Genomic DNA, 26,302 nt, shown 5'->3' on the forward strand with positions numbered 1-26,302 from the left:
GAAATTTAAAAACATTCAATTCATTTCAACAGATCAGTACAAGATAACTAATATTTCTATTTGCACCAGATACAACCCTAAAACCACACTTAAATACAACTCTCCAATTTATCTAAAATCCTCTACCAGTAAGGGTACAAAATGTCCAACAGCACCCTGTAGTGTAACAGGGAGAGTGGACTTCTTATTGCCTCTACTCATACATTTCACTTGGGCTCCGTATTCTAACCCAACCAATATATTTTTTTAAGTGTCCAGACCAGTTATCTTACCCTCCTCTTTTTTGACTTTATTCTTTAAGGAGAACTTGGTAAAGATTTGTCAAAGTGAATGGCAATGGGAATTTTGCAGTGAACATGAGAGAGACACGTAAAACAGACCACTCTTAGCTAGTCTCATAAGAGGTATAGCTTCTGAGTAACCACGATCAGTTCTAGCTTACATCAATTTCTTAATTCTGAGTCTGCAGTTCCCAGGCTATTGTCTGACTGCTAAATAAGCACAATGTAAAGAGGAATCGCTACAGGAGACACCTTCAATAATAACCATTGTTCCTCGACCAAAGGATGCTTCCTGCTTTGTGCCAATGACTCATCAGCCCTCCAGCCACCTGTCATCTCCAGACTCCATCTTCTCTAAGGTGCTCAGATCCTAGCCAGCACGACTTTTCATTTACCAAACACAGAAGAGCCATGGATACCTCCAGATAAATCACACCAGCCTTTCCACTCTCATGCCTCTTACTTAGGTTCTAACTTCTCTACTTACTTCTGGTTTTGCCTCGTTAGCTTTATCTCCTACTGCCTATCATACAGAGCCAAGTTTCCTCTGCTTTATAATTGTGCCTATTCCCTTTCCTGCTCATAAAATCCTATATATTGTTTTAAATGTCCAATTACACACTTATCTTCTCCATTATCGGTGACCAACCTGGCAGGATGCTTTTAGACTTCTAATGAGGCTCATCAGCCATTGGAGCAAACGGATCTATTTCACTAGCAAAAGTACAAAGGACGTTTGCCCAGTTGAATGGTAAGGTGGAAAATGTAGAAGCCATACTGCATGTGTTTTACTTAAAATGTCCAACACCTCAGTAACATAATAAGCAGAGGCAAGAGAAAGAAAATCTAAATGAGAATTGCTACCAGAAGACACTTACCTACACGTGAGTTAACATTGTCTCTGAACCTCTGAGAGTTAGAGATACCTTCTAAATATATTTTGTCTCTATAAGGAATATATTCAAAAATTAGAAAATTCAAACACCTAATATATATGGCATTTTTTATTGGCTATAGATTGTATTTATTTTATATTTTTAATTAAAATATAATTGCTGTCTCTATAAAGAATATATTCAAAAAATTAGAAAATTCAAACACCTAATATATATGGTATTTTATTGGATATAGATTGTATTTATTTTATATTTTTAATTAAAATATAATTACCCCTTTTTTCCCTTCCTTTCCTCCTTTAAGCCACTTGAAACAATGATTCTTCAAAATATTCAAGAGACATAAATTTTGTTCCTTACAAAGTGAACTCTCAGTTGCAAAAATGACAAATGCATAACAATTCTGTCTTAACAGCTTCACCTGTGAGGGAGACCTACATCACTCAGCAGTAGACTACTTTAAAATTAAACCAGAATATGAGTGGAAGGAAATGTTACAAGTTTAAAAAGTAATTTTTAAAATGATAAGTCTTCTTTCGGCAGGTTGTGTAGCAAACCCTGACCTAGCACCTGCTAGAGAAGCCGCTTGGTCTTACAGTTCCATCCCTGCTTAAGGGTCTTTGTGACTTAACAAAAAACATTACACACACAAAAGGGGGGACTTTCAGCTTCTAATTACATTTTGATAAAATGTAAATGAATTAAAATATATCACCAACTACATGCACTCTTTAAGGTACAAGGTCTTCACAGAGAAGCTGTCTTGGCCTTCCAACAGCATGCTGTTCTATTTCCCCTTTCTGGAGAGCGTTATCCGAGAGACTGAAAGTGCTTCCTCTAATCCTCAAAAAATATCTTTAATGGCATTCAATCAGCAAAAACTGTGGATGCAACAGCTGTCAGCATGTCAGAAAGGTTGAATCCTCCAGCATCACTTTCCTGACACGGGGGCTTCCTATGTGCAGATCTGGACTGATCCAGATGGTGGTCCTCCCATGGGTGGAAGACAGAGTAGATTCCCTTTATGGAATACGAGTCTCACGCCAGCTTTTCTCAGTCCTTAAACTGGAACACTTAAATGCCATGGTGTTTCAAAAAATGAATTTCAAAAAAAAGTGTACACTGATCTTTCCCATCTAGACATTTTTTTTCTTTTTTATAAGTACAAGTATTCTTAAGTATCTTCTAGGTTAAGCAAATTCTGACTGTTCCTGAGCATGAGGTAGAACACTGGAACACTTTCTCAAAAATAGAGACTTGAAAAGAAATTCAGTAGGGTTTCTCTGACTATCTACAGCTAAAACCTTTGAAAGAAGCTTGGGCAAGGTTAAGTACTTGGTCTTTCCCCAGCACCCACCGATCTTCCTCATCAAAAATACTATGCAGAAAATGCAAGCATCAATCTGTATCAGGGTTCTCAGCCTTCCTAAGGCTACGACCCTTGAATACAGTTCCTCGTGTTGTGCTGATCCCCCAAGCATAAAATTCTAACCATTGCTACCTCACAACTGTAATTGTGCTTCTCTTATGAATTGTAATGTAAATGTCTGTGTTTTCGAGTGGTCTTAGGTGAACCCTGTGAAAGGGTTGATCAACCTCCAAATGGGTGGTGACCCATAGGTTGAGAACCACTGAGTATAAAGCCCTCTTTCTGCTGTGGCTCACTGGAGTTAAAAGGAACAAACTTCTAATCCCCATTTTCCCCGAGTGGAAATTCTCCATGGACAATGTGGCTAATTATATCCATGTATCCTTCTATGGAAGCAGAGACTTACATCTTGTGCCTCATGTGGAGTGAGCTCCTCGCAAGGAAGGCGCTTTATAAGTATTGCTTCTAAAGCTTCATTTGCAAGTGATCTCATTTCACATGGACACAATATGGGAATATTTTAAAAAGCATTTATTTTACTCCCCTTCTCCACGACACTCTTCATTAGATGAAGAATAACTCCAGAACTCCAGGGGGCAGTGTTTCAGGGTTTCCTAGAGAAATGTAGTCCTTCTAGAGTGTTTTCTACTCTGACTGCAGAAGAATTGTATTCTTCTTTGCTGTTTATCACATGTGCAGCACAGTTCTACTAAAACACCAACTTATAGGACATAAGGCAAAACTATGTTCTGTGTGGCTTGTTTCTTCAACTCTGTTGAAAGCTGCATCACACACTCACTTGAGTAAGGAAACGATACTCACTGTGAGAAAAGGCACAGTGCTGACAATGGCATTCTAGATCTTCTTAACAAATGGAATGACCTAGGACAATATACCTACCAGCTGACTCTGCCAGAGGGTAAGGGAAGGCTTCATCTGAGCTGTCATTTATTAGGTGGCACTGGCCTCTCTATGAATTAGCTTTAAAACAGGAATTTCCCAGAACCCTATGCTTCATTTATAAAGTAGAGCCAGAATATGTAAGTTCAGAAAAAAACAGAATTCTCTAACAACTTACAACTAAAAACTGCAATGCCTGTCCCTGAGCTGGGTTCTGGCACCTAGTTGTTCAATCAGTTACTAAGGAAGGCCTGCAAGGAACTGACAACTACAGGTGTTCATTAAGAGAAATTATCCTCAACAATATGGGCAGGTTTTATCCAATGGCATGAACAGCTTTTTAGAACAAAATCAAAGTTACCATGGCAAAGAAAAACTTCTTCAAGACTGTTGTCCGAGTTTCTGCCAAAGTCCCAGCCTGCCCCACATCTCAGACTGTACTCACGGTCAGGGCAAATTTACTGACACAGAACTCCCTTAGGTGAGTAACCTCCATCTCTGTGTATCTACCTGGATCTGTTTCCCTAAAGAAAGCAAGGGATGAGGTTCACTGTATTGCAGTATGCTTTACAATAATACAGCAAAGGAAGGCCACAGACAGGAAAGGGAGGAAAGAGGAAAACCACACACAGTAGGTCTGCAGGGAAAATATCATGGTGCTGCTCCTTTCCTTTCTTTTAGAGAAGTTGTCACCAATGCATCCCTGTGGCTTGAATCTGTTAGATCATAATTCTCCTGTCTTTGCCTCCCAAGTAATGGAATTCAAGTCAGATTCCACATTGAAGAGCCCACTGCTTTCAGATTATGGATATTTTTGGTGTAAATAATATTAAATGAATGAATGAACAAATGAGTGAATGAATACAAATTGTCTTTACAGTAAACCTACCAAATTAATAAACTTACAACAGAGATCAAATTAATACCCTCAGTCTGCCAGGAACTTTGCTAGCTGTGAAGCTCAGGTTGCCTGACCTCCTGGCCAATGAAACTTTTCTTTTAGTAAAGATTCTACATGGGTTGCTAAAGCTATGTGCAAATTTTATGTGAAATAATGTAGAAATGTTAACTTGGTTTCCATCTTCATTGATATGGGATTTTTACTGATAAACATTTTCTTGGTTACCAATAAGAATCGATTGATGATATTTCTTTTTTTTTTAAGCCAGCATTTATTATCTTAATGGTGGATATAGTCAGAATATATTGCCAGAGATGATGAAAATAGCCACTAAAATAGGAGCTGTGTGTGTGCTCCAATCAGCCCTAGTTCCTTAAAAATTTCATAACTCTATTGTGCTGTACCAGAACACAACAGAGTAGAAATGTGGTTCATCTGAATTAATAATTATACCAAATGCAAACTACATACCGATTTCAAAGCCTTGGGACAAAATGTACACCGCCACAATAGATTTCATATCAAGGTCATTGATGATGTTTTGGATATATTAGATTAAATGTACTCTATAAATAAAATTAAATTTACCTGTTTCTGTTTTCTTTTTTTTCCAGTTTTGTTTTCTTTTTTTTTAAATTTTTAATATTTTTTATTACGTATTTTCCTCAATTACATTTCCAATGCTATCCCAAAAGTCCCCCATGCCCCCCCCACTTCCCTACCCACCCATTCCCATTCTTTTGGCCCTGGCATTCCCCTGTATTGGGGCATATAAAGTTTGCAAGTCCAATGGGCCTCTCTTTCCAGTGATGGCCGACTAGGCCATCTTTTGATACATATGCAGCTAGAGACAAGAGCTCCGGGGTTCTGGTTAGTACATCATGTTGTTCCAACAATAGGGTTGCAGATCCCTTTAGCTCCTTGGGTACTTTCTCTAGCTTCTCCATTGGGAGCCCTGTGATCCATCCGATAGCTGACTGTGAGCATCCACTTCTGTGTTTGCTAGGCCCCGGCATAGTCTCACAAGAGACAGCTATATCTGGGTCCTTTCAGCAAAATCTTGCTAGTGTATGCAATGGTGTCAGCGTTTGGAAGCTGATTATGGGATGGATCCCTGGATATGGCAGTCTCTAGATGGTCCATCCTTTCATCACAGCTCCAAACTTTGTCTCTGTAACTCCTTCCATGGGTGTTTTGTTCCCAATTCTAAGAAGGGGCACAGTGTCCACACTTTGGTCTTCATTCTTCTTTTGTGCATCTTATAGCACTGAATTTGTCTTCTTGGCTTTACTATTAAATCCTCTCTACCAGTGGCAAAGCCTGAGGACCAGAGGTTGCTACAGAAAATAGGGTAGTTATAATCAGAGGCTGCACTGGTCACAGGCCCCAACAGTAAGACCTTAACAAGAGCATAGGGGGTGGGCAAGGGGGTGAAGCCAACAAGGGGAGAAGAGGAAGGGGCCTGAGTGCAAACAAGGTTAAACAGCATATAAGTTTAAAAATGCCATAATGAATCTCATTATTCTGTATTGTAAGGTAGTACATACAGGCCAGAGGGTATGGGATTAAAGAGAGCCATGAAGATGGAATGAAATCCAAGAAATCCCAGTAAAAGCTGGAGTTAGCCTACTTAAGAGCATTGAAACTAGTGAGGGCACTCAGTGCCTTTTGTGTTCCCCACTGTCTTTTTTCCTCCTCAGTCAGCTTGGTCACTGCAGTAGAAATGGCTCTAATCTCTCCCATGCATTTCTTAGAGAAGCTTTACTGAAGTGTAGGGTACTGGAGATGCTGGAGGACAGCATGTGAAGGGTAGATTGGGGGGTGGGAGGAGCTCCTGCTAAGAGGCTGGCCTGGTAGAAGACCAGAGAAAGAGGAGAAACACATCAAAGAGAAGTCAGAGAAGTTGCTGGGGCCAGATCCTTCAAGCTCTTGTGGTCTGAATAAAAGCCTTCCTCTTGTGAGCAGTGAGAAATTAGTCACAAAATGTATCACACTCTAAGTGGTGTAAAGAATAGAAGTGTATTTCTGCAGCTCTGAAGCCTCGATGACTAAGACTACGGTACTGACATACTGAGCCTTTTTGAGAGTTGTCCTGCTTACTTAGAGATTTGCACTTTCCAATTCCATCTTCATGTGATCTGTGCTCTAACTTCAAGATCCCATCTAACCTCACCTCCCAGAAAAGACCTCACTTCCAAGCAAGATCACACAGGGTTGGAACTCCCACATTAAATATTGTGAGGGATATGAGTCCTCAGTCTATAGCCAGAAGAAACATGATCAATGTCATTGTGCTGAAAGTGGATAAGTGGATCTCTAGGTAGTCTTTTTGTTGTTGTTGTTGTGTGAGACAGGGTTTCTCTGTATAGCCCTGGCTGTCCTGAAACTGACTTTGTAGACCAGGCTGGCCTTGAAACAGAAATCCACCTGCCTCTGCCTCCCAAGTGGTGGGATTAAAGGCGTGTGCAAACAAAGCCCCTGGGCCAAATCAGGGCCCTGCATCACAGGAGGATGCTTGCTTCAGAAAGAGCGATCACTGCTGCTCTGAGGACTACACAAGGCATTTTTCTCTGATTTGTGAGACCATAGTCGTGACTGTCACAGGCTGGCATGAGCAATGAACATAAGGCTTCTCCCTGGAAGCAGTCCTACATGCTTCAAGCCCTGAGACTGTTAATAAAAACATCCTGTTCTCCCAGGAAGAATTCTTTAAAAGTATTCTGTTGCTTTTTCTTTTTCTCTGCTATGTTTCATTTGTCAGCTCTGGGTCCTCTCGTTTCATGTCACACAACAAAGCTCCTTCATGGTATTTGATTTTCTGGAACCTGAAGAAAATTTCCTAATAAATTATTTTGAAGTTTCCTTCAAATTGTAGGATTTCTGTTGGTTTGAATAGAAGGCCATCACTCAGTGATGTTTTCTAGATCAGTTAACATGTTCAATCTCTTATCAAACTCAAAATCTTTTTAATATAGCAGAAAGTTTTAGATGGCCAGCCACTGTTGGGAGAGATAGCTTCACTTGGATATAAGAAGAAAGAGGAGGACGTCTCCTTATGTATGACTGATGTGGTCACCATCTTTTCCTATTTAAGTCCAGAAGTATTCCTTTATTCTTATAGCAAATTGATTTTAGTCAAGATGAGCATACCAATGAAGAAAGCTTTTCTGAATCACTGGTATCAGGTTTCCAAGAGAGAATGAAAAAATTAGAGTAGTTCCTTATAGGAATTTGGTGCATTATTTCAAGCTCAAAATGTATACCTAGCTATTAAAAACATTAATAGTTAGCCACACTGGCTGCAGATGATTTTAAGTCAGAATAAGATATGAATAGCATTCTCTCCTGCTTGTTTTCCTATGGTGCTGATGGGCACCCATTCCTTCTTTTGTTCTGGTGTTCTCCAAGGCAGAACCTGGGATACAGATGGAGTGCATCAGCTTACTGGGTGGTGATACCAGCAAGCAGAGTGAGGAGCAAGAGAGGAGCAGGGGAAGGAGGAAGGTGTGAAGGACGTGGTTTGGGGCATGTCAACTCCTTAGGCACTGAGACTCCATCTTACAATGTTTCTGTGGGGAGCTAAGTAAAGAATTGCTCAACACAGCTCCTTGGATGAGCCAAAAGCTATGCAACCATCTGTCAGGTCTGTGTTCCCTTAGGTTGAAGGTTATCATGTCCTGAGAACTCAAGATGAAGCCAGGAGACCCTGGACAATACGGAATAATGGGACTTCCTGTAAGACCTGGAATGAAGGTGTGTGGTGACCTGCAGCCATCTGCAATCAAGGATCCACAGTAGGGGAAAACAGAAATAATTTAGGACAAGAGATCAGATATATCCTGTGTCACGTGTTTGACTTTTGGTTTTTGACAATAGTTTAATAACACAATCATTTTCTTGTGGCTTTTCAAAACACTTATGAGTTAGACTTGACCTATACCATATAGTCTTCTGATCCCCGTATCATCAACAGCAAACAGACAGCTTTTGATGGTTACCTGACCCCAATGGTACCATATAGTAAGCATTTCCAGTAACCTTCCGCTATGTCAGTAGATACACACATCAAACTTCTACATATTAATTTACACAAGTCAGCCATGTAATTTACCTGTTACCCAACAGTGTGTGCTTCTCTATCTCCTCACCAGGATATGTGAGGTTGGGTTTACATTTTTCATGATTATAAAATCTCTGTGCTACTGTTCTATATGAGTGAGTTTTCTCTAGCATGCTTGACCTGAAATAAAATTCCTGTTATAGGTATGTGCACATATGATGGAAAATTTCAGTTGTCAACTTGAAAAGATGTAGAGTCATATGGGAAGGGAATGTCAATGATGGACTGACTGTCTAAATTAGGTAGGTCTATGGAACTAGACCTAAGCCAATAAAGGGATTCTCAGTTTAAATTTTAATTAATTAACTAATTAATTAATCTGTCTATCTAAATAGTTTGAAAGGGTTTGTCGCACAGGGGCTCATGTGTGGAGATCAGAGGACAATCTGTGGTTCCTATGACCTACCATGTGAGTTCCAAGACAAGGTGCCTTTGACCTGCTGGGCCATCTCAGTCCAGGGATTTTCTTTATTGGGATAAATGAGGTGGAAAGACCCACCCTAAATATGAGCATCTTATGGCTAAGTCTTGGACTACAGGAAAGGGAGAGAAGCAACTAAGCATGAACATTTATTGCTAGGCTGGAACATGAACTGCTGTTTGTTTGTTGTCTATGGATAATTGTGACTGCTAGCTCATGCTCTTGCTGTTGTAACTTCCTCCCAATGATGACCTGGAACTGTGAGCCCAGCAAACAGATTCTTCCCTACAGTGTTTTGTCAAAGTATTTTCTCACAGCTACCAAGAAAAACAAGAAGCGATGTATAATTTTCAACCTATCTAGTTATTGGCATTTTATCATTCAAAGTAGTTCTGGCATGTATAGTGATGCCCAAACTTTACCAAATTTTCTGTTTCTCCATATTTTCTCCAAGGCTTAGTTTTATTAGAATCCTAAATGTTTGGAATCATAGTTTCATATTGTTATTCTAAAGTCATCATAAATACTAGGGATTAAAAAGGAAGGGTGGGCATTACTGAAGAAATAACTGGATATGAGAGAGTTGGTATCTACTTTACAATTCACAAGGCCAGATAGAACTGTTTCCATGGAGTTAAGAAAGATGTTGAATATGGCATTCAACAATTAGACACATCTTTAGTCTCAGTTGAGTTAGTCAGTGTGCAGTGTATCCTCCTCATACATAGCCATAAGGAAGGGGAGAGTGCACCAGGCCAACCACCAGCAGCCAAGTGTGGCTACTGGAATGGCAAAGACAACAGTGCTAACCAGGAACCTCTCAGAACTGATGTCTTGGCTTCAGCAACAAGTAAGCCAGGATAGACAACAACCCTGGAGCCTCAGGCAATCAAGAAACATAAGGCAGCAAAGCATCCCCACAATATTATCCAATTATGGTAAAGAACCCCGAAAGCTCATGGGGAGTCGCTGAATATTATAAAGGGCTAGATGGGGCATAGAAGCCACTATACCCAATACATCTCATTTCATAAATCCTTAATAAAAGTAAAAAGATCTTCCCACACTGTATTGAACTTTGCTAACATGTCAGTTTTAGCATCCTCCTAGCTGTATAAAACCAACTGACACTTGGGTGGTATAGATGGTGGTGGGCTTTCTGAGCTACTGCTAACCCTCTAGAAGAAAGTTTCTTTATATAATGCTAACCCTTTAGTATTTTATAGAATTTTATTCACAAAAAAAGGGGATGAAAATCCAGGAAAGGATTAAAGGGTTAAGCTAAAGATTTAAAGGAAGATGTATGGCATGAGAAGCAAATGGAACTTCTAGGAGATACAAGGATGCTGGGTTAAAATCCCACTGTCGTTGACATGTTGCCACCCTTTTACTTTGTTGGCAGGAAGGCTTCCAAGGTCCCCCAAACCATAAAGCTTACTGCCACGGCTACTGGTTTCTACGTGAGAACTAAATAGTGAAATCCTCTTGATGAACATACTTAATGCTTTGACTACAAGGAAAGGAAAAAAATCAGACTCAAGCAAGCAGGAAGATCCCCCACTGGTGGATGATGTTCACAGAGTCATAAGGTAGCATGTGAGCTAACAAGGGGGTGTTATGTCCAAAAGTTCTACTCATGTACAGACATTGGGCACTACAGTATCAATGAATGGCCCACACAAAATGTGTCTACTAATCTACCAATAATAGTCCAATAATGACACAACTATTATAGGTACAACCAACTCACTTCTGGTTAAAATTAAGCTCCATTCTATAGAATAGAATGCATATGTGTTACTATAAGACAGAGCAAAAGGTAATAGCTGGAAAGGTCATAGGCCATAGAAGGTAAAAGCTGGAACGTAGAAGCAACACTACTGTCATCATTTTGTCAGTAAATGTGATGTTCTATCGAATTGCCTTCCTAATGTTAATTTAGGCTTTTGCCCATAGATCATTGCTGTTGACACTCTCAATTGGTCATGCAGAAAAACATTCCTTTTGCAATGGACAGTGTACTTCAGGGATTTATAACCCATTTAAGTTCATGAGAACAAGTAACTTCTGCTGTAGAATAGTGGCCCAATACATAGATATAGATAAAGAAAACAAATCAGACATCTACATCCTAACCTCTAATTCTCAGGGGCATCCTAGAGGCAGGGAGTCTAAGAACTAGAGGAATGGATGGAGTGCTATATATACATTTCTCTGAATTTAAACATTCCAGCCTTGAGGGAGACTTGTCTCGGGAACTAAACAACTTACAAGTCTCAGAAAGTTTAGGAAACAAACAGGTTAATAGGACCTGGCAAGTTGTTTAGAAATTCCAGGAATGCAGCTCCTGTACTTTGAAACTCATGCTTCACTGGGCTTTCCTATGATGGGAGTCTTATGTGCTCCCTTATCCCCTTGCTTCTAGAACTAGCCCCAATGCACTTGGGGACAATGGTTATTTTGCCTGTATTTGGTACTCTCTAGGGGTTGAATGGACTTCTTTCACATCTTTCCAGGGAACATAACATAGCAAATGTAGAAGATGAAAAAATCCCAACCTGTAGAGACTCATGAGGAAAATGAGAAGATTTGCTATTCCAGGGGTATAGATGCAACTTCAGACAAAATACTGGCTAAACATTAAGCTACTGAAACCCAGGGGTGCTCCCTAAACGGATTAAGTAAAATTATTTCTTTCAGTCTTGAAGATCCATGTATATCTGCACTGGATCTGCCAACAAAGGCTAGAGAGGTAATCTCTGAACCACAAGAGCATTGCTGAGCTCAAGACAAGCTGAATTCCCCAAAATGTGAAGCACGTGATCATATGTGCATAAGCAGGCAAACACACATACACACACACACACACACACCTTCCAGGGAGAGCTTAAACACCAATTTAGACAGACCTGGAGGTGACTTCTAGTAGACCAGACTAAATAGATAAAAGAACAAAATTGAATCACACTATACATACAGTAGGAAAAATCAGACTTCATCTAGCCAAGTGGCTAAATATACATGTAAATTAACAAACAAATAACATCAATAAATTTCCAGATGAGGTACTCATTATCTAGAGATATAATATATCTATATACTAAGGGATTTTTAAAGAGACTTCTTGTTCTTCTTAATAAGTATTTACTGTGTGTGATAAGCATGATGAAGTAAGATAATTAGCAAATACATACATGTCATACATATATATACATATATATACATATAAACAAACACACATATCATATGCATACATATACAAGCCAACAAGTATGTTGTAATTATTTCACTGGTTCAAAGATTGTGTCAGAACCTTGCTATTTTACTGAAAATCACCTGTTTATATTGTTTGGAAATTTATAAGAAATTTAAATGTCTTTCATCTTAGTAGGCCCCTGAGATTCATTATTTAACCAAATGTGCCAGCAAGTCACTTTGTACTGAAAGTTGATTTATAGAAAAGGCAGAAAATCATTTATTCATCCAACAATCCTGACTAAATTATTAATAACAATTTACAAAAACATGCCATGTGGGTAATGTTAAAGACAGATGCAATGCTACCAGAGAATTCATTCATCCAAATGTGTTGAATTCATACTGCATATGTAGAAGATAAAGTTTGTGTTGTTTTGTTATGTTGTTAAATAGTGGACATAAGAAGTGCTAAAGGGTTATCCTTTGTAATTCCAGAAAAGTACCTTATGTGGCACTGCTAAGTCAATGAAGGTATCCCTGAAAGAGGGCATGGCGTATCAACAAAGCTGGGGTAATACGGTATTACAAAGACCCAGCAAACTACACTCACAACCCCCTGGATGTACACTTCTCACTTGCACTTGACACATCATGCTGGAATGAATACAACTTGATGCTGCTCAGATAGAAACATAAATTACTGACAACAGAAAATGGTTAGTGCATGCAGAACAGCAGTGATGATAAATGGTACCTGGACCAGACATGGAGAACAAGAGGCCCCAGGATAGATGGAGGCCAATGAGCCATTTGCCAAGCACAAAATTGATAAACTAGGTTAACAGCATACTCAGGTTAGATAACATGTATGTAACAAACACTTCCAAGAAAAACTAGCTGCTTGGGAGTGTGTGGAGCAATGCCTTCTTTTGGCTAATGGGACACTTAACTATATTCAGCAAGTACTGTCTAGCCCAGAGATAACTGACACACAACACTGAGAGTCCAAGAGACATTGCACATGTAAGAAACTCTAAAACAATAATGCTCACTCTGGAGGAAGTCGTCATAATTACACTGCCTTCACTTGCCAGGCACAGACGAAGTCTTTGCTGCATGAACAACATGGCTATGGTGGCTCACATCTTTATTCCCCATCATTTGAGAAACAGGGACAGGAAAAGTCTCTCTGAACCTGAAGCAAGGCTCATTTACACGGTTAGTTCTAGACTACCTAGGGCTGCATAGTGAAGACCCTTTCTTAAGTAAGAAATGAAGGCAGAAGGCATGCTGGGATTCTCATCTTCTGGGTAGCAATCCTATGGCTTCCTCATTACATCATCCTGGCAGAGGTATCACTTTCTTCTCAATGACTGAGATTCATCATATAGTGTCTCAATTAACTGTATCATTGCTAAAAATGCCGAGGGAAAAAAAATAAGCTTTTTGTTTAAAAAGGAGCAAGGGTTTATTTTTGCTCACAATTCCAGGGTGCACTCTACCATGCCAAGGGAGTCATGGCAAGAACTTCATCTGTCATGTTTCTTTTTTTTTTCTTTTTTCTTTTTCTTTTTTCTTTTTCCTCTCTTTTGGTTTTTTGAGACAGGGTTTCTCTGTGTAGCCTTGGCTGTCCTGGAACTCACTCTGTAGACCAGGCTGGCCTTGAACTCAGAATCCGTCTTCCTCTGCCTCCCAAGCACTGAGATTAAAGGCAGGCACCACCACACTGGGCTAGATCTCTCATGTTTCATCATGGGAAGCAAAGGGACATGAATAGTATTTCTCACTAACTTCTTGTTTTTATACAGTCTAGGTCCCAGGCTCAGGGGATGGTGGGGAAAGATATTACTCTATCATAAATTACAAATGAGTTACCATTAGAATGGTATGAGTCTAATTATAAAAATCTGTTTATATATATAAAAAAAGACAGAATATGTGTGCACAGTGAGGCCCTGTCTCAAATAAACTACAAAGCTAAAGCAAAGAAACACAAATGAGGACCCAAGGAATCTAAATGGTCTCCGGTGCAAGGATTTCCTGGAGTTTTTATTTTTCATGAGTGTATATGACTTTTATAATTCTAAAAGGAAACCTAAAATATCAAGTCCCATGAAAACCTTAGATATGGCCTTGACAGTGCTCATTCCCAGGACTAGATAGGGGAGTTAGTGTCTATGCTCGAAAGGCCAAGATCAAAATGAAAAGCCAAGCAGTCATCTTGACAAGCTGCAGTGCATAGGGCTGCAGAGAGACCACAAGCCCAAGCACATGGCAGAAAGATCCAGAGAGGAGTGGGTGGACTTTCCGTATTCCCCACCTTGATGTAGCCTATGTGTTCAAAGCAAGCCAGGAACTAGTGTCGGGCTTCCAATCTCCATCACGTTCCCCAAGAGGAAGAAGAGCACACAATTCACTTCCAGGGCAGTCTCTGCACCATCACCTTAGTACCAAGTCAATATTTTTGTGTATATGTGCCAAGAAGTAGTACAACAATGTCAATCTTCAAATTGAAGACAGATCAGAACCCATTTCTTCTGCTGATAAAATACAGCTTTCCCACTGATGGTTACTAAGTTTATGAACAAGATACTCAACAACAGATGAGGATCTCTGCAACAACAAAATAGAAATTAAAAGGACTCTGTTATCAAAGGAAGATGCACAAAAGCCACAATGAAGTGAAACATCGCACCATGTCTCATAAAGATGCATAATCCTCTCAGTCAAAAACAGAATAAATACTGAAACGTGGGAAGGAGCCTTCACCTTCACAGAGCACAGTGTTTTAAATATGAATAACCACAGGGGCATTGAAACATCCAAATATACAGATAAAGTTATGATGCTGTTCCTTCCTCATATTTATGAGCTGCCTTGACCTTGGCAGATCACAAAAAAAAAAAAGAAAGAAAGAAAGAAAAAAAAAGAAAAAAGAAAACCACTGACTAGATTTAGGCTTGGGAAGAATTTCTAGGAACAATCTAGAAATAACTGAATCATGCATACAGGGATTTATGTTTTAGAAGCTACAGTTTCTTTTCTTTTTTATAATCAAGTTAGAAAGAAGTACTACTGGGGGCTGTGGAGAGATGACAAAGCAGCACTTGCTGCCTGTGGGAAGATGTGCTGCATTTTCATGACTAATGACTAGCTTGATTCCACTGTTCCTGGTATACTCAAGGAATATGAAAATAATCCTCAAGGGCATGTATCTGTGCTTACTAAAGCAGAGAGCTAAGTGAAGATTCTTTAAGGTAAGAACAGTATGCCCCATCCTTCTGACACCCCCATTTATTTGCTGGTATGAAGTTGACCCATCAAAGCTAGTGGATGGAAGGATAGAGGGATGGGAGAAATAATATATATCAGGCCATGGGCAAAAAGGGTTCTGCTCACTCCCCACAGCTGTGTTTCTTAAAGCAGAACAACCTGAGCCTCTCCCAGACTAATTAAACCTCATTATCCTATACTATTAGATAAGAAGACTTAGAAATGGAGCTTAGGAACTCCCCTGTAAGTGTAATAAATGCTGCCACATAATGGTATTTCACACATCCTTTCAGGCCTGACCCCAGTGGTATGTCTGATCAATAAACAGCATCTCCTCTATACTGCAGTTCGTCTACTGCTGGCAATACAACAGGGTGCTTCTAAGTCACAGTAAGAAGCTCAGGCTCCCTGTGAGTGTGGAAGGGCATAAGCCAGGGCTGCAAAAGCAGCACGCTGGATTCTGCCTCTGCTTTCTGCTGAACGTGTTTACTGCTTCCCCATATGGCAAATGCTAAAGTCTTACCACGACCATCTGGAGATGCAGAATATTCAGCTATGAAAGTATCAGTCGGGACTTAGAGTGTTCTGCTTAGAAGCATGGAGTTCACCTAGAAACTCAGTTGTGTTTTGCAAGAGCCCAGTCTAAGCAATAGCAGGAAAATACACAAAAATATGTGTTTTCAGACCTGTGATCACCGCCATGCAGTGAAATTCATTAAATATGTAGGATACACAGGGTTTGAACAGAATCTTAAATTTGAGAAGATCCTACGTATAGCATCCTACAGAATAAAGGAATGGATTGACAGTCAATACATCTTTAAGTAGTACCGCTAAAAAGACCAACACATTGATAGCTGTCATTGCATACTGTGCTTGTTTCACATAGCTTCATGAAATTTACCCTCTCAGAAATAGGTAGTGTCCAGAAATCACTGCCTGTTTCTCTGCCATGTTATCTCCCTTCTACATCCTGTCAGCCTCTGGAAGAGCCATGAATCCTCAGCAGATGCTGTGCATGTGGCTCCTCAAAGAAGGCAAATAGACCTCCACTAAGTGTCACAAGCTAGAAAGGAGGCAACCGAGGCTCACACAGATCTGGAGAGGTGACTTGGAAAGGCAGGGAACAAGATGCTCTCAGAACTGAGTGGGGCTATGGTTGAGTAGGAATTAGACTCCTCTCGGGACTGCACTGAAGAAATTCAGAGGGAGATTGGTAGAGAACTGACTTCAGCTAATATAAGAAAATATATAGTCTGTAACTACATGCAAAAGTGTCTAAAATAGAAAATATTTTCATTGAAAGGGAGAGGTATATTGGAAAGGTTTTGTGCAGAGACTTGGAGACTTAGCTGCATAAGCTGTATGATCCCCCTGCCTCCAGTTTTTAAGAGTTGGAACTTTGCTTCTTCCTCTGAGATCCCAAAGCACACACAGTACACTTGGCAATGCCCTGGATCTGATGTCAATGCTTTGTGTTTCAATCTCCCTCCTGAGTCAGAAAGCCACTTGTAAACAAGATGCATAGTCTTATTCCTCTCTGCAGCCACTGTCCTTCCACAGTACCTAGAACATACTAGAAGCTCAATGCATATTTGTTAAATTAATTAATAACAGTTCAGCTGGTTAAAAAATAATAACATTAATGTGTGTATGTCTATGTGTGCATATGCACAAATATGGTTTATTACAGTTGATAAAGTGTCCCCGGAAAAGGACAATGAAGGCCTGGCCTCCCAGTTAAGAGATCCATCCACTGAAAATTAAATCATGAATGACTCTGACTTAGTCAGTTAATAAAGCTATTGGTAGACCCGTAACTTGATGACATTACTGGAAAATAATGGAAACTCCTAGAAGTGGAGCCTAATAGAAAGAAGAAGGTCCCAGAGGGGTGTGCCTTTGAAGGGCACTTCTTGCCTCTGGCTTCTCTGGGCCTCTCTCTATTTTTCAGATAGCATGAGATGAACAGTTCTGACCCAGCATCCCCTTTGGTTTGAGAAGATCCAACAAATGGAGCCAACTGAGCTCAGACTGAAACCGGGAGCCTCAATGTATCCATCCTCCATTGTACTGTTTTAAAAACAACTACACCCTGCCTAACATCAGGGGCTGGTCTCTATACACACATGAATTTATACTCATGCAAATGTCCCTTTCCCTTACATGAATTCTTTGCATTCCCATGTTAGTCTTGATTTGTAAGCTCTTTAATGGTGCTGCCTGGTGGATCTTTAAGCACCATGGATAAATGCACAGATGGCCCATTACGTGTTAGGACACCAGATACCGTACTGGAAATAGGCTAATACCCAGGGCCTTACGCTCTGCTGAGGAATATCACAAATCTGTGTCTGTGTCTAGATACAAATCATACGTGTTTGGTTTCATGAACATGCCAATGAGAAACAGGATTTTACGGCTGGGTTTAGGAACTTGGTAAAACATCTTTACTGAAGGCTTTAATAATGATGTCATGCCTGATGATCCAGCACTGAAAGGGCAGCAAACCTCGTGAAAGCTCACAGAGAAGGGCTTCCTGAAGCAGATTTTTGAACGAAAATAAACACTGGCTTCTAACTGTGCTTATGAGATAGATGACAACCTATCCCTTTCATCTTTGTCAGTACACTGGGTAAAGGAAAATGTCAAAATTTTAAAAAACGGCTCAGCTTCTCAGAGAGTGTTGCCACCTAAAATCCATCCACAGGTGACATTATGAGTTTTTTTTTTCCTTTCTTTCTTTCTTTCTTTCTTTCTTTCTTTCTTTCTTTCTTTCTTTCTTTCTTTCTTTCTTTCTTTTTATTCATTTTTATTGGTTATTTTATTTATTTACATTTCAAAGGTTATCCCCCTTCCTGGTTTCAGGAAGCCCCCTATCCAATGCTTCTATGAGGGTGCTCCCCCACCCACCCACTCCAGTCTCACTGCCCTGGCATTCCCCAACACTGGAACATCAAGCCTTCACAGGACCAAGGGCCTCTCCTCCCATTGATGTGCAAAAAGGCTATCCTCTGCTACATATTCAGCTGGAGCCATGGGTCCCTCTATGTGTATTCTTTGGTTGGTGGATTAGTCCCTGGGGGCTCTGATATTGTTGCTCTTCCTATGTGATTGCAAACCCCTTCAACTCCTTCAGTCCTTTCTCTAACTCCTCCATTAGGGTTCCCGTGCTCATTTAGATGGTTGGCTGCAAGCATCTACATCTGTATTGGTCAGGCTCTGGCAGAATCTCTCTACTCAGTGATCAAAAACAATGAGTTCAGTATGAGGTTTCTCAATCCACCAGTTAGCTCATCTGGGCCATGGCAGACTGCACTGAAGTTTCTCCTTATGAAAGTCTAGGGAATAAAATGGCTTCTTCCAGGCCCTGCACATCCTTCTTGAGCCCCAAATAGATATTTCAACATGCACCATAAGGATTATTTTTTCTTTCTTTCTTTTTTCTTTTTTCAAATTTCAGAAAAATCACTTTAGAAATCATTTTATATGCATGAGAAATAAATAATACATTTTAATATAGGTGAGGATCACAGGTCTGAGATGTGGGCAGGAGTGGAGTAAATGCCCAGTGTATACAAGGCCTTGAGTTTAGTAGCAGCACATATACATGTATCACACACACACACACACACATACACACACACACACACACACACACACACACACACACAGGAGCCATAACAGCAAGAAATAAACTCATAAACAAAAGTGGACAAAGGTAACAAAACCAACCTCTATACATAGACAAAAATAACAGCCTCACCACGAAGGTATTAAAATAAAAGAAATTATAACAGCACCGAGAATGGAATTCTTTTTATCTAAAACATGAAATACCTACAATTCAGGCTTTAATTTTAGTTCCAGGAAGAACTAAGATCTGTTATAACAAAGAACCTCAAATGAACTTCATATTTCTTTAAAACTAAATCTTGTAATCGGGTTGGATTTGCATAGCCTAATTTCTTAAATGGGGCCAAGAAGTCTTTAAATAGCACTCTTTAAGCATCTCCGAAGCATCCTTCCTTCATCCAGTAAGTTTAAAGCAAACTGAAGTGTATATCTGAGCCACACTGGGGTCAGCAGGCTGCACATCTAGCAGAGCTCTGACCATAACCTCATGGTAGAAGCACATCAGGCTCAGGAGTCAAAAAGTATACACAAGTGCACATACACATGTATATATTTCCTCTGTATGTAATGCACTTAGGAAATCGAGTCTGTTAGTTCAGTCCTCAAACAAGATATGTTTGAAAAGCCAAACTTAGAATATGTTCAAACTGGAATTATTCTACATATAGGGTTCCTGACCTCTTTAAAGTATAGTTTCTCTAAGGAAGAATCACTTGATATAAAAAGAGACCAAGAATACTTTAACACTATAAATACAAAGCATAAAACACAACCATCAGTTAGGGTGTGGAATCACCTAGTGGTACTTAGCCGGAAAGGCAAACTAAAATACAAGTCAAAGATGGGCCCAGGTGAAAGACCAGAGAAAGGCAGTTTAATGCTCAGATGCAGGCATGGGAGCCAGGAAGAGCACAGGAGTCATGGAAGAAAGAATTTAAATCAATGAGGATAGCTCCAACCTGGACAGACTGCCCACTCTACCCCAGGGCTCCATGGGCAGTGTTGACCCTCATACCAGTCCTAACCAAGTCAGAAGAAAGGGGTTTTCTCACTAACTTTGAATTCTCTGCATAAGGTCTGAGAACAACACACACCAACTCCGCATGCTTCCAAGAGGTCAAGCATGAAGACGTGATTTTCTTAACACTTATATTTGGATAGACAAGTAAGTAACTACAAACAATGGGGGTATGTAAAGTGATACACACTTAGGAAGTCACCCTAAGACCCTTTAGCATAAAGACAGAATTTGGATTACCAACAGCAAGTTCAAGACAGCTGATAAGTGCCATTCTGTTTTGATGAAACCTAAGTATATTTAAATAAGTTAGCTGGAGACTGAAATGAGACATTAGAAATTCATTTAGATTGTTTTCATGAATATACCAAGATTAAAAGTTCACAAGGAGTCAAGCTTACAGAGCATCCAAGACACACAGTTCTGCCAGATATGACAGCACATCTTCCACCTGGGGTGTCCTCCCAGGCTATTCTCCTAAGTTTTCAGTCTTTAATATGTGTCAAGCAGGGGTTGATTGTATATTGTTGTCAGGGTTGCAGGTAAGAAGCAGAAAATAGCTTAATACAGAGATACACCTAAAACCCTCCCTGTACTATAGCTTGTTACAATACACTTGCAATAGTCTCTGCTTACATTGTCTTTTTCACTATTTTTGTTGAGCTAAAACTATACAGCAACTTTACTGTGGACTTCCCTAACTCCTGGTAAGGCTTTTATGTGAGGAGGACTTTTAAATGTCTTTATTCATTTTAGCATAAGATTAGACTTAAGCATGAAGAAGACAGGAACATATAAGGAAGATCTAAGTGCATAGGACCACATGGCTAAAGCTGGAAGAAGAAAAACAACCATACAAGTCCTCACTCATAAAAGAAGTATCCATTAATACAAAAGAAATTATAATGAAGATAGTGTCTCTCATACACGTGCTTAACAACAACAACAAAAAGATTCAATGCACTATATCCAATTTATGGTGGAAAATTATGGTGAAAAATTTTGCCATGGGGAGAAAAATAAAATGACTCATGAATTATTTTGGAAATACAAATTACCCCTGCAGGGTCTGGTAAGTCAACAGTCTGGTACAGTATGGGTGATGGGAAAGCTCATGACAGGAGACAGATTAACAGGCAATGTGGCAAAGGGTTGAAATTAGGCATTCACAGGCACATGCACACACACACACACACACACACACAGAGGAACACACAGGAACACATGTTAACACCCATCATGCTTTATGAAAACACACATTCTAAGAAAAGGAAGAGAGACTTTATAAGGTAAGGGCCCATAGCAAGAACTGTGGCATGGAGGTTCAGACACCTGGAAACTAAGACCTGCTTAGTGCCCAGGGGAGAAACTTCACCAGTGTCACTTCAGAATAAAGGGGGCAAACTCTCATGTGCTCCAGTACTAAGCTTTTTAAAATAATATTTGAAATATTATTTATACTCAACAAAATTATTTTGAAATTGCTCAGTATGTTCTGATGAGTCTTTCACTCTAGATCTCCAGACATTTTATTAAATTATCTTTCAAAAGAATCTTGGTAAACTATCTAAATGCACATGTTAATCTAGATGCATAATCACACTCGTTTTTAAAAAGTCAAATCAAAGAGTATACCGTGAGAATGTGAGCAATAATCTCACAATTAATTGATGTCAGAAATACCTCCAGTTTCCTTATAAAAAGTGTTTTAGAGACAGCTGGTGGTGGTGCACATCTTTAATTCCAGCACTAAGAAGGCAGAGACAGGAGGGTCTGAGTTCTAGGCCACCCTGGTCTACAGAGAGAATTCCAGGACATCCATGGGTACACAGAGAAACCTTATCTTTAAAAAAACAAAACAAAACATACAAACAAAACCAAACTAAGCCAAACCAAATGAAACAAAACATGAAGAAGTGGTTCACTTAATGATTATTGAAATGTTTTTCTTTTCTTTTCCCTTTGAGCAATAGAAATCCCTCAGATAGCTCTCTGTTGGTTCTCGTTTTATGAAAGGTAAGAAATCCTGAAGGCAACAATATATAACATCCACATCACATTTGTGTTAGCTCTCCTTTAAAACTGTAGGGTCTCTGCCAATGGCTGACAATATCTTGAAGGATTTATTAGAGGTTCCTGGACTATCATCAGCCACAGTGCAATAACAGACAGGACAAAGCGGTGAGCTTCATTCAGGTCAGAGCGAGATCCAGGATTAAGGAACGAAAGGATAATCAAGTGAGGAGCCCAGCTGACAGGGAAGCATTAAGGGACTCAGAGCTTGTGAAGCGAGCGCTGCAAGGGAAGAACTTCTAAATTCGGTTGGACACGATTCTCTACAGTCTTAGCCCTCCAGTTTTAAATAATTCTAAAGTTATAGAATGTGCAGAGTCTATGTTTTTATGTATGCACTATACATCAGAAGATTCATTTTCATATTCTTTAAGAATGAGCATGGATATTAGGGTAGCACTAATTTTAGAGCTGTGATAATGTGATTTTAATGTTAATGTACACAGCGAAAGCTTCCTAGGGAAGACAGGACAGCAGCAAGGATACCTTCAACACAGACTCGCTCACCCTGGAGGACGAAACACCAGGAGATGGAAGAGCCTGAGGCTTGCAGAGTTTCTCTACTTGCTTTTCTATCTTTCAACTGTTTCAGGACCAAGGTGCTGTGGTTGTGTTTGGAGGTGGCTTGCTGCATTGCAGTGGGATTAGTTCTAAAAACCATGCACAGATCACTAACCAACAGGATTAACTTCTTCCACAGCGCCTTCTAGGGCCTTATGATTTCCAGGAAACCTAACACAAAGCCATGTTGAAAGTGTGATCTGTTCCACGGGGACCTCATCCACAGATAAGGAGAAATGAATACCCACGGATCCAATCTCTCCCAACTGTCCCAATGCCATTTATAGAATTCTCTGATTTTTTTTAAAACTGAGTTGAAACCCACTTTTACCTTACACTAACTAAATTTCCATATGCATTGGTTTCTATGGACTTTTTATTAACGTTCGATGATCTTTTAAAAAATGAAGTTCCAACATTTTAAATAGAAAAGATTTTAAAATGTGTTTTGCTATACCTTAAAGCTATTAGCCTTTCTTATATTTCCATGGCTATACCTAACTATTTTTCATATTATTCATGATAAGATTATCCTATTACAAAGAGTAACTTTTAGGCTTAAGGATATAACTCATAACTCAGTGGTACAGTGTTTACCTTGCATATGCAAGGTCTTGATTTAAAAAGAAATATTGACAGCCTGGACTATACCCCTCCTTTATCAGGCTGTCTTTGCATCCACAAAGTCACAGAACAGTTTCATACTTCTAATGTCATTGAAGTGATGTTCTATGCAATAGTATTTTTATATTTCAAAAAAGAAGAAAGTCACCTTGAAACATTCCTATTTTTATCTTTTTAAAATGCTACTGCTGATGAGATTTTTTTCCTTCCACTATTTCATCTGATTGCTGTCTGTATCTATCTAAGCTATTTCTGTATGGCAATATACTTGTGTGTTAAAAAAAAATGTGCTCACCATGGATTTTCACTTGGGTCTGTAAAATGCTAAAGATAACAATCACATCATGCAATAACAGTAATTTATTTTATCTTTCCTAGTTTCTATACCCCAGCTTTTTTCCTGTTGCATTGTGTTGGTAACAAAATACCTCAAATAAAGCTTAAGGAATAACACAGAGAGTCTTGCCTTCTTGACATACTGGGGTGACTTCCTAAGTGTGTATCACCTTACATACCCTCATTGTTTGTGGTTACTCTGGCTTGTTTATGTTACCATATAATATTTCATTATTATTATTTCAGATGCCTGCATGTATTCTAAAGAAAGCAAGAAAGGATGTGGATATAAATGAGTGGGGGAGTGAGAGGATCCGGGAGGGAGGAGTTAGGAGAGAGGAAACCCTAACCAGAAGATTGCACATAAAAAAATTTCAATAAATAAATCATAATGTTAAAAAAAGAAGAGAGAAAAGAAGAGAGAGTCAAGGGTAGGGGGCAGTTCAGTGGGTAAAGCAGTCGGTTGCTGTGTAAGTGTGACAGTCTCAGTTCAGGTCCCTGGAAACCATGCAAAGCTGGATATGGCTGCACATATATGTGCTCCGCCCACTCCTGTGGCAAGATGGCTTAGGAGACACAGGTGAGTTCTCGGGAGCTCATGAGTCAGCTAGCCTGGTGTACACAGCAACAGGGAAGTGACTCTGTTCCACAAAGCTAGCTGTCAAGACTTACTCCCAAGGTTCTCTCCTGGCTTGCATGCCAGAACATGGATATACACAGACACAGACACAGACACAGACACAGACACACACACACACACACACACACACACACACGACGAGTGATCCTTTGGTTTTAAAAGGAAAGACAGGAAGATAAGCATTCATTTAATGCTTTTGACCCTCAACTTAAGTTGTGCAGTGAAAAGCCATTTTAGTTGTCTTCACAGAACACTATTACCAATCCTTAATTCTCAACCCTTCCGAATCTCTCTATTGTTAGGCGTGTCTCTTTCATATAGGGTAGGGTTGTATCTAGCTTTCTGATGCAAAGCAAAATCCATCATATAAGCCAATCTAACCCCATAATTTTATTAGTAATTGTGGTTTTATGAGCTATTTACAAAAACACAAGTTGAAGACAGAATCTTTGATACTGTGGATGTGACCTTATTTGGAGATACAATTACATTTAGAATCCTGTACAGATGGAATCAAGATCAAATAGTGACTGTATACTGTAATACAGTCACTATTTGTAATAAATATGACTGGTATACTAATAAAAAGAGGAAAACGGGCTGGAAAAAGTTATGAGCACTTTCCCTTCCAGCAGCCAGATGGCAGGTCACAGCTCTCTACGACTCCAGCTCCAGGAGATCCAATGCCATCTTTTTACCTGGACCTCCACAGGCATCAAGCACACACATGTGGTATACAAACATGCATACATGTAAAATATTCATACACATAACATAAAGTAAGTATGTCTAAAAATAATTTATTTTAGAAAGGGCAACAGATAGAGGGACAGAAAGAATGGCATATGACAAAAGAGGAAAAAGCTTAGGTGTTGCCCCTAGACGCCAAGGACATAAAAAAATCCAAGAGGAAGCCATTGAGCAGATTAACCTCTTGAGCCATCCATCACCAAGCAGTGACATTGTAACTTCAGACTTCTGTCTACAGAACTGTAAGAGAACATAATCTCTTTTTTAAATGTTTATATATGGGCTGTATTTACATCATTTCCCCTGGCTCCTTCACATTCTGTAACTCTCTCTCTCTCTCTCTCTCTCTCTCTCTCTCTCTCTCTCTCTCTCTCTCTCTCTCTCTGTGTGTGTGTGTGTGTGTGTGACTGGATCACAATCAGGGGGCTCACCCTGCAGGAGAATGACATGCCCTCTCTTTACAGTCACGGACTGCCAGTAACTCTTCTTCTAGAAATGGGCTTTGTGAGATTTCTCTCAATCAATTTGGCATGTCAACTGGTGTTATCAGTGTTTATTTCATTAAGGTTCCTTGCTCACAGAAATGTGTCACAGTGTCACCAGAAAAACAACAACCACTTGTTCTAATCTTAATTCTATTGTATTTATGTCATAGTTTCTTTTCAAGTTCATAAGTATCATTGCCCATTTTACTATATATAACCTAGGCATGTGCAAACATACTAAAAGTTTTTATTAGGGCTAGAGAAATGATCCAGTAAGTATAGTGCTTTTAAAAAGGAAGTCGCTCTCATAGTACCAGACGGTGCTATGCAAGCTATGCAAGGAAAAAGTCGTGTGCAGCCTGACCCCACCTCTGTGCACACCATGAGTTAACATGGCACAAAATGCCTACCTGCAATGTCCAAGAGTGGCACAGACATAACTTGAGGTAAAAACAACCAAAAAAGAACAAACGAACAAACAAACACCACTTTCTCAATGGATTTAAGACTCACTCCACAGGAAGAAATGCATGCCTGGTCATATAAATCTGGTCAAAAGCCCATGGCTAGGGAGCAGACTGACCCCATGGCTAGGGAGCAGACTGACCCCATGGTTAGGGAGCCTACCGACCCCAGGGGTAAAGCTACTGCTTTGCTAAATAGAAACAGTCCCAAACTGCTCTCTAAATTCCATTCTCTCTACCAACAGATTAGTGCAACTCTCAGATCTCCTCATGTCTTTGTGTAGTGGATGGCGTATGACAGAGATCCTCACAATGAACAAGAATGAAGAGAACACTTGTCTGTAGACTGAATGCTT

General features: G+C 39.7%; 1 protein-coding gene and 1 pseudogene across 1 annotated transcript in view; one reads left to right on the plus strand and one right to left on the minus strand.

Annotated features, from left to right (window-relative positions):
• Positions 1-26,302, minus strand: part of Sh3gl2 (SH3 domain containing GRB2 like 2, endophilin A1) — a 182,832-nt gene that overhangs the window by 49,873 nt on the left and 106,657 nt on the right. The gene's annotated exons all lie outside the window — the stretch shown is intronic.
• The window catches only part of LOC110292345 (putative phosphoglycerate mutase 4), a 97,658-nt pseudogene continuing 75,164 nt past the window's right edge, over positions 3,809-26,302 (plus strand).

The sequence above is a fragment of the Mus caroli genome, unplaced genomic scaffold, assembly GCF_978045245.1.
Source record: "Mus caroli unplaced genomic scaffold, Mus_caroli_1 scaffold_6, whole genome shotgun sequence".
Taxonomy (NCBI): Eukaryota; Metazoa; Chordata; class Mammalia; order Rodentia; family Muridae; genus Mus; species Mus caroli.